Genomic DNA, 9,930 nt, shown 5'->3' with positions numbered 1-9,930 from the left:
CTGGTTAGTTGTGTGAAGTTGTGATAAAGAGTTGTGATTACAATTGTGCATACCAAGTTGTTGGCGCCATTGATGATCACAATTTCGTGCACCAGTTCGTGTAGGTCATGATTTCGCGTCATCTGAGAGTTTTTCTTGTCACGCGTTCGCTTTGGTCACACGTACGTGTCATTTGCGTTCTGCTCAAGGCATGCGTCCGCGTCAGTCACGCGTTCGCATCGATGCCTTTTCACGCTAGGCACGCGGCTGCGTTGTCCATGCGTTCGCGTCGCTGCCCTTTTCTTCAAAACTCCATTTTTGTGCTTTCCTTCCATTTTTGTATGTTTCCTTTCTGTCCTCTAAGCCATTCCTGCCTTAGGAGATCTGAAAATACTTAACATACAAATCACGGCATCGAATGGTAACAAAGGGTAATTAAAATTAATATTTTTAAAGCATAGGAAACATGTTTTTCACATATATCACATAATAAGGAAGGGAAAGTAAAACCATGCAATTTACATGAATAAGTGGGTGAAGGATTGAATAAATCACTTAAATTGAGCACAAAATACATCATAAAATATGGGTTTATCAACCTCCCCACACTTAAACAATAGCATGTCCTCATGCTAAATCCAAGAGAAAGGGTAAAGTTAGAATGGTGGAATCTCATGCAATGCATTGATTATATTCTATTCTAAATGCAAACTACCTACATGAATCATGCAACTTTAGTTATTATCCACCTATATATATAAAGCTTACATGTGGTTAATTTGTTTCATACTTTCAAGGAATCATATATACATAGCCAGACCCTAGATAATGTTAAAGCACTTTTACAATTGAGATGGGTAAAAGTATTTCACAAACCTGCAAGACAATTAACAATTAAGCAGAGATATATGGTGATGAGCTATTGAACCCTCACTGGATTTTTGTGTTTACTCTCTAGTCATTCAGTGTTTATTGGGTTAATCACTCTATTCTTTTTCTATCCTTGCTTTCTAAAACTTTATTCTTCATCTAACCAATCAACAAATATTGAATATAGACATACAAAAATCATGAGGTCTTTCTCAAGGCTGTAATGGGGCCAAGGTAAGGGTAAGGGTGCATATATATAAGGCTAAGTGAGCTAACGAAGTGAATCCTTGATTAGTCTAAGATTTCACCTAACATATACATACTTCATATAATTTAAAATGCTTTACTTAGCTATCCAAATTTTTTTTCCACTTTTGTGTTGCATGCTCATGCACCAAATTTATTTTTGAATTTTGTCCCATGTGCATTGGTTCTTCTTATTTTGCATTGACGTAATTTTTGTTCCCCTTATTTAAATACTAAAAACATTTTTTTATACACATGGTAATTTAATTATTTTGATTTTACAAGAGCATGCTTCCCAATAGTTTTTGAAATAACTTATTTGATTTAAATTCCTACTTTGTTTCTATCATCCCATGTTCCCATAAAATTCTCCACACTTAAATTGTACACAATATCTATCTTAAGCTAACCAAGGATTCAACTTTGGTGGATTTTTTTTTTGTTTTTCTGCTTAAGGCTAGTAATGTGGTTAAAGAACAAGAGGGGATTAAAAAGCTCAAGGGGGCTAATAAGGGTGATGTAAAAGGTAAGCTTATTTGGGATAAGTGAGCAATTTAAATAACGGTCTCAATCATCTCCTGGTATGTATCTATATTCTATATTGGACATATAGATTAAAATAAAGTAAAGAACACCAGAATAAAAAAGAAGGACGAACACACAAGAATGAAATAATTATGGTTAGACAATGTAACCATACAATTAAGCTAAAAAACTCACAGGTTGTGTGTTCTTTTGGCTCAAAAACCATATATCAGTTATGTATGTCATGCAAATAGAAATCAAGAGTTTTCATTTAACTCAATGTGAATCTTAGGGTGGCTCTTAAAATCTTAGTGTTGTTCCTTGAAAAATGTTGTATAAATTAACTGACATGTAATGCTATATATATACAAGGTGTGTGGATGTTTTGATTCTGTTAAAGTCTCTAGTTTACTCCTTTTATGTTTAATTAAACGAAACTATTATATGCTAAAAGGGTAAACTATACTAATTAATCCACATATTTTATAACTAAGAGGTTTAGAATTGCAAACTAAACTAAATATCTAAGATATAAACTAAAGTGCAAAATGCGAAAATAGAGTAAAAATACAGCAAAAGAGCAATGTGCAAGTACTGAAAAATAAAAATAAAAATAAAAATACAGAAAAATAAACAAGATAGGATAAAAAAGAGTCTGAAAAGTGGTTCACCAAAAAAAAGATTCGCCAGAGATGGCGACCTCTCCACACTTAAATAATAGCATTGTCCTCGATGCTCACTCAAGTTGGGTGTGAAGAAGTGTCATCTCCGGAAGGATGGGCAGCTGGAGTCTCTGTGGTGGCCTGAAGGTCTGCAGGCTGGATAAGTGTAGGAGGATCTGTCTGCTGCAGTGGAGGCACTGACTGTAGAGGAATCTCCGGGTCTGCGGTCTGGATCTGGTGTGGCTCCTCATGCTGTGGCGCAGCCTGCTCTGGTCCTCCCTGCTCGGCCTGGGTATGTGCCTCCTCCTCATGATCATCCGCCTCCACCTCAGATGTATCAGAAGGGGTGTCAGGCTCGGAGGGGATGTCGCTGCCGGATCGGATCATCAACTTGAGGTGCTCATAGTGTCGCTTGTCGCGACACTCCATACGATCTAGGCGGGCGAAGAGGCGGTGCATCAAGTGATAAATGGGCTCAAGAGTAGGTGGATGTGCAGTGGATGAGGCTGGTGCAGCAGTGGAGGCAGAAGGGGCAGCTGAAGATATGGCTGCCTCACCTGAGGCAGTGAGAAAAGGAGGTCTGTACCCAAATTCTAGAAACTTCCTGTTGTGAGGAATGATCTTCTTGCAGTCTGCAGCAGTCGGCTTCGCATCAGCCAGCTCCCAAGGCCCGTCAGCTCGACGGCCTAGCTGGGTGATCATATAAGGGAAAGGGAGAGTGCCTCTGACATGGACCCTGGCCATATAATACCAGATGAAACATGGAAGATACAGGTCCTTACCCTCCATCACACACCAGATGAGGGTGATCATAGCAGCGGGCAGCTCTGTCTCATGAGTGCTCGGCATCACATAGTTGCTCAGAATCTGGTGCCAGAGCCGAGCCTCATCATTCATATATATTAGCTTGATTCCCTTAGGCATCACTGTGTTCTTTCCCATGACCCATGGGGCAGTAGGATCAAGGGCTATTCTCTGCTTGACAGCATCCCAGTCAAATTTCATAAATCTCATATCCTCTTCAGCCTTTTGGTAACCGTCAGGCTGATCTGACTTAGGTTGAAGGTGGAGGATGTCCTTAATAGCTTCCTCAGTGACCAAAATCTGTTTTCCTCTTAGGTGCACTGCATCCAGGGAGGTCTTGAAATAGTTACAGTAAAATTCTCTGACCCAGGAAGCATTGATCTCTGTCAAGTTTCATTCCAAGAAGAATCAGCCTCTCTATTTTATCTGTTTGGCAGTGTACTGCTATAGTTCTTCTGGAATTTTTAGAGTTCTTTCCAGGTATAGGTTCCTGGAAGTGGCAAACACTGGATACTTTAGCTCACAGTATCTGTTTGCAAATTTTACCTGATCTGTAGCGGGGAGGAGCTGGTCAGCCTTTTCCTGTAGGGTAAAGTGCTTTTCCCGCCAGGAATCATCATGCAAAATATCGAGGATAGTCATAGAGGATTCGCTTCTTTTTCTTTTGCCAGTGGTTGCTTTGCCTTTCCCTTTGCGTTGAGGGTCAGACATCCTGAAAAGCAGAAATTCCAGGATATAATTAAAGAACAAAAGCAGGAAAAATAAGTAGGCAAATAGAACAATAGCAATATAAGCACAGAGTGGCAAAAGAGCAAGAGAAGCATGAAATGAGTTAAATATATGTGCAATTTAGATTGTATTCGAGTGAAAAAGTATAAAAAGAAAAAAAATGCACTCCAAAAGATAGGATAAGCAGAATTCAAATTAAATAGGAAAAACAATGATCATGCCCTGAGTTAGAAAGTTAAAGTTGTTAATTAAAAAAACCGAAAAGAGAAGTTTGAAAGTGAAAATGGTTAGGAGTGAGAAAGGAAGTTAGAAAGTTAAAGCAGTGAGTTAGTAAAAAGAAAGTTAAAGTAAGTGGTATGATGATCAGTTTCCTAGGTAACAAGAGATTCAGAAATTTAAAGAACAGTCAACTCATATTCAAGCAAGGATATCAGGTTATTGATGATAATTCAGATAGATACGAGAGTAGCAAAAATTAAAATGAAATCATCAATAATGCAATTTACTAGCCAGGGAATCAAAAAGGAATAAGAATGCTATCCCGTGCATTCATGCATTGGTTGGTTGTAGCCAAGTAGTGCAAAATTCAAAATTGCCAAAACCAATACATGAATGAAAAAAATGAAATAATTTGCAGAAAATTGGGCAGCATTCCGGCTAAAATTGGATGTTCTCGGGTAAGAAACAGCAAGAAAAATAGTTCATATGAGATCAAAAAGCGCTGCAAAGAGTCACAAACAATAGGAGTAGTAAAGAATAGTCTAACAGCAGCATGAAACATTAAAGAACAGCATATGAACAGTATTAGCATCACAGCTAGATCAAAATTGCAGAATAGGTAAAACAAGTAACAAGAACGGCACAATTATCAGGCCTAAATCCACTAACCACATCCTAGCTACCTAACTACCTAAAATCCACTACAAACATGCATCTCTAACTATCCTATTCTGAACAAAAATTTAAAAACTAACTAAGTAATTGAAAAGAGGAATCGCAGTATGGCGGAACCTGGTGTGTAGAAGAACAAATGTATGAAACAAAGAGATGGTGGAAATGTGGTGGTGGTGGTGCCGACGCGGTGGTGATGGGAGGGTGGCGCGGAGGCGTTGTGCAGTGGCGGCAAGGGTGGTTCGGTGGTGCTGGGTGGATGAGGGTTAAGGTTGGAAAAGGGGATGAATTGATAAAAGAGGGTAGGGTTGGAGGGGGGTTAGTCGGCGGTTCTGTGTGGGTGGCGCAGTGGTGGCGGCTCGGTGATGGGGGCGGCGGTGGGTGAGAGGGGTGGAAGAGAGTGGTGGAGGAAGAAGAGAAGGAGAGAGGGTGGGTTTTGGCGATGGCGGCGCGGTGGTCGGAATGGCGGCTGGGGGTGGTGGTAGTTGGGTGGGGAGAAGAGAGAGTGTAGAGGGGGTTGGGAGGGAAAAATGGTGACGCGGGGGGGGGGGGCTAGGGTTTCGCGTGAAGGGGGTTAGTATTTTTGAATCTACGCGATCGCGTGATATGGGCGAAAAGGGTGTGACGCGGCCGCGTCGTTGACGCGATCGCATGAATTAAGTAAAAGGTAGGTGACGCTGATGAGCGGATAATTTATACGCTTTTTGACATTGTTTTTAGTATGTTTTTAGTAGGATCTAGTTAAGTTTAGGGATGTTTTCATTAGTTTTTATGTTAAATTCACATTTCTGGACTTTACTATGAGTTTGTGTATTTTTCTGTGATTTCAGGTATTTTCTGGCTAAAATTGAGGGACTTGAGCAAAAATCAGATTCAGAGGTTGAAGAAGGACTGCTGATGCTGTTGGATTCTGACCTCCCTGCACTCAAAATGGATTTTCTGGAGCTACAGAACTCGAACTCGCGCGCTTCCAATTGCGTTGGAAAGTAGACATCCAGGGCTTTCCAGCAATATATAATAGTCCATACTTTGGCCAAGTTTAGATGACGCAAACTGGTGTTCAACGCCAGCTCTCTGCCCAATTCTGGCGTCCAGCGCCAGAAAAGGATCCAAAACCAGAGTTGAACGCCCAAACTGGCACAAAAGCTGGCGTTCAACTCCAAGAAGGACCTCTACACGTGCAACACTCAAAGCTCAGCCCAAGTACACACCAAGTGGGCCCCGAAAGTGGATTTATGCATCAATTACTTACTTCTGTAAACCCTAGTAGCTAGTTTATTATAAATAGGACATTTCACTATTGTATTTGACATCCTGGATCGTACTCTGATCTTGTGATCACGTTTTGGGGGCTGGCCATCTCGGCCATGCCTGGACCTTTCACTTATGTAATTTTAACGGTAGAGTTTCTACACTCCATAGATTAAGGTGTGGAGCTCTGCTGTTCCTCAAAGATTAATGCAAAGTATTACTGTTTTCTATTCAATTCATCTTATTTCGCTTCTAAGATATTCATTCGCTCTTCAACCTGAATGTGATGAACATAACAATCATCATCATTCCCTATGAACGCGTGCCTGACAACCACTTCCGTTCTACCTTCGACTGAATGAGTATCTCTTAGATCTCTTAATCAAAATCTTCGTGGTGTAAGCTAGAATGATGGCGGCATTCAAGAGAATCCTGAAAGTCTAAACCTTGTCTGTGGTATTCTGAGTAGGATTCAATGATTGAATGACTGTGACGAGCTTCAAACTCGCGATTGCTGGGCGTAGTGACAGAACGCAAAAGGATAGTAAATCCTATTCCAGCATGATCGAGAACCGACAGATGAATAGCCATGCCGTGACAGGGTGCGTTGACCATTTTCACTGAGAGGATAGGATGTAAACCATTGACAAGGGTGATGCCTCCAGACGATTAGCCGTGCCGTGACAGGGCATTTGGATCATTTTCCTGAAAGCATCTCTATTCACTTATCTGAAATTCTCACCAGTGATTTACATAAGTATCTCTATCCCTATCTTATTAAATATTTTCGAAAACTCCATTATTATTTTATATCCGCCTGACTGAGATTTACAAGGTGACCATAGCTTGCTTCATACCAACAATCTCCGTGGGATTCGACCCTTACTCACGTAAGGTATTACTTGGACGACCCAGTGCACTTGCTGGTTAGTTGTGCGAAGTTGTGAACCATGGTATTGGCATCATGTTTTTGGCGCCATTACCAGGGAAAGAAAGAGCGATGAATTTTACATAATTAAAGTGTAATCACAATTTCTGCGCACCAAGTTTTTGGCGCCGTTGCCGGGGATTGTTCGAGTTTGGACAACTGACGGTTCATCCTGTTGCTCAGATTAGGTAATTTTCTTTTTGTTTTGTTTTAAAAAATTTTTCAAAAATCTTTCAAAAATTTTTCTTTTGTTTTCGAAAAAAAAAATTTAAAATACAAATGCTTTCAAAAATATATTTTTCTTCAGAATTTTTAAGAATGAATTCTAGTGTTTCATGAAGCATGTTGAAGCCTATCTGGCTGTAAAGCCATACCCAAACTTCCTTGGGATTGGCCTTCAACTAATCACCTCAGTGGAGCCATGCCCAATCCTTCTGGATAGGGTATGTCAGGCATGTCATGTCTGAGTTACATACTAAAGCTTGGCTGGCTATTAAGCCATGCCTGACCCTTTGATTGGAGCTTTAGAGCATAAGATTCCTGGAATTCATATTAAAAATTTTGGAATCCTTATTTTTGTTTTTCAAATAATTTTCGAAAGAAAAAAAATCATAAAATCATAAAAATCAAAAATATTTTTGTGTTTCTTGTTTGAGTCTTGAGTCATGTTATAAGTTTGGTGTCAATTGCATACTCATCTTGCATTTTTCGAAAATTTTCATGCATTCATAGTGTTCTTCATGATCTTCAAGTTGTTCTTGGTAAGTCTTCTTGTTTGATCTTTGCATTTGCATGTTGTGTGTCTTTTCTTGTTTTTCATATGCATCCTTGAATTCTTAGTGTCTAAGTATTAAAGAATTCTAAGTTTGGTGTCTTGCATGTTTTCTTTGCATTAAAATTTTTTCAAAAATATGTTCTTGATGTTCATCATGATCTTCATAGTGTTCTTGGTGTTCATCTTGACATTCATAGCATTCTTGCATGCATCACATGTTTTGATCTAAAATTCTCATGCATTGCATAATTTTCATGTTTTTCTCTCTTATCATTAAAAATTCAAAAAAATAAAAAAAATATCTTTCCCTTTTTTCTCTCATAATTTCGAAAATTAGATTTGACTTTTTCAAAACTTTTTAAAATCTAGTTGTTTTTATGAGTCAAATCAAATTTTCAATTTGAAAATCTTATCTTTTTCAAAATCTTTTTCAAAAATCAAATCTTTTTCAAATTTCTTAGTTATTTTCAAAAATTTCAAAAATATTTTTCAAAAATCTTTTTCTTAATTTTACATCATATTTTCGAAAATAACAATAACAATTAATGTTTTGATTCAAAAATTTCAAGTTTGTTACTTGCTTGTTAAGAAAGATTCAAACTTTAAGTTCTAGAATCATATCTTGTGATTTCTTGTGAATCAAGTCATTAATTGTGATTTTAAAATTCAAATCTTTTTCAAAAACTAATTTCTATCACATCTTTTCAAAAATATCTTCTTATCTTACCTTTTTCAAAAATTTGATTTCAAAAATATCTTTTCTAACCTCTTATCTCCTTATCCTTTCAAAATTGATTTTTGTTTCAACTAACTAACTAACTTTTTGTTTGTTTCTTACCTTTTTCAAAACCACCTAACTAACTCTCTCTCTATTTTCGAAAATATCTTCCCCCTTTTTCAAAAATTTCTTTTTAATTAACAAATTATTTTATTTTGAATTTTCGAAAAAAACTACTAATCTTTTTCAAAAACTATTTTCAAAAATCACTAACTCTTTTTCAAAAAATTATTTTCGAAATTTCCCCTCTCTCATCTTATTCTATCTATTTATTCATCTACTAACATCCCCCCTCACCCACCAAAAATCCGAACCCTCTCTCTCTCTTTCTGAGTTCAGATTTTTCTCTCATTCTTTTCTTCTACTAACAATAAGGGACCTCTTTACTGTGACATAGAGGATTCCTCTTCTTTTCTTTTTCTCTCCTCTTTCTTATGAGCAGGGACAGAGAAAAAGGCATTCTTGTTGAAGCTGATCCAGAACCTGAAAGGACTCTGAAGAGAAAACTAAGAGAAGCTAAATTACAACAATCCAGAGACAACTTGATTGAAAATTTCGAACAAGTAAAGGAGATGGCAGCCGAACCCAACAACAATACAAGGAGAATGCTTGGTGACTTTACTGCACCTAATTCCAATTTACATGGAAGAAGCATCTCCATTCCTGCCATTGGAGCAAACAACTTTGAGCTGAAACCTCAACTAGTTTCTCTGATGCAGCAGAACTGCAAGTTTCATGGACTTCCATCTGAAGATCCTTTTCAGTTCTTAACTGAATTCTTGCAGATCTGTGATACTGTTAAGACTAATGGAGTAGATCCTGAAGTCTACAGGCTCATGCTTTTCCCATTTGCTGTAAGAGACAGAGCTAGAGTATGGTTGGACTCTCAACCTCGCCTGAACTCTTGGGATAAGCTGGTCAAGGCTTTCTTAGCCAAGTTCTTTCCTCCTCAAAAGCTGAGTAAGCTTAGAGTGGATGTTCAAACTTTCAGACAGAAAGAAGGTGAATCCCTCTATGAAGCTTGGGAGAGATACAAAGGACTGTTCAAAAAGTGTCTTTCTGACATGCTTTCAGAATGGACCATCCTGGATATATTCTATGATGGTCTGTCTAAGTTATCTAAGATGTCATTGGATACCTCTGCAGGTAGATCTATTCACCTAAAGAAAACGCCTGCAGAAGCTCAAGAACTCATTGACATGGTTGCTAATAACCAGTTCATGTACACTTCTGAGAGGAATCCTGTGAGTAATGGGACGCCTATGAAGAAGGGAGTTCTTGAAATTGATACTCTGAATGCCATATTGGCTCAGAATAAAATATTGGCTCAGCAAGTTAATATGATTTCTCAGAGTTTGAATGGAATGCAAGCTGCATCCAATAGTACTCAAGAGGCACCTTCTGAAGAAGAGGCCTATGATCCTGAAAACCCTGCAATAGCAGAGGTAAATTACTTAGGTGAACCTTATGGAAACACCTATAATCCATCATG

General features: G+C 38.3%; 1 non-coding gene across 1 annotated transcript; it reads right to left on the bottom strand.

Annotated features, from left to right (window-relative positions):
- Positions 1 to 9,400: 9,400 nt before the first annotated feature.
- On the bottom strand, positions 9,401 to 9,508 carry LOC112732168 (small nucleolar RNA R71). The gene has a single exon (XR_003167905.1). It is a non-coding gene; the product is annotated as a small nucleolar RNA R71 (small nucleolar RNA).
- Between the last annotated feature and the right edge of the window lie 422 nt (positions 9,509 to 9,930).

The sequence above is a fragment of the Arachis hypogaea genome, chromosome 12 (assembly GCF_003086295.3).
Source record: "Arachis hypogaea cultivar Tifrunner chromosome 12, arahy.Tifrunner.gnm2.J5K5, whole genome shotgun sequence".
In the NCBI taxonomy this organism is placed as follows: Eukaryota; Viridiplantae; Streptophyta; class Magnoliopsida; order Fabales; family Fabaceae; genus Arachis; species Arachis hypogaea.
This window is presented reverse-complemented; position numbering and strand designations above follow the sequence as displayed.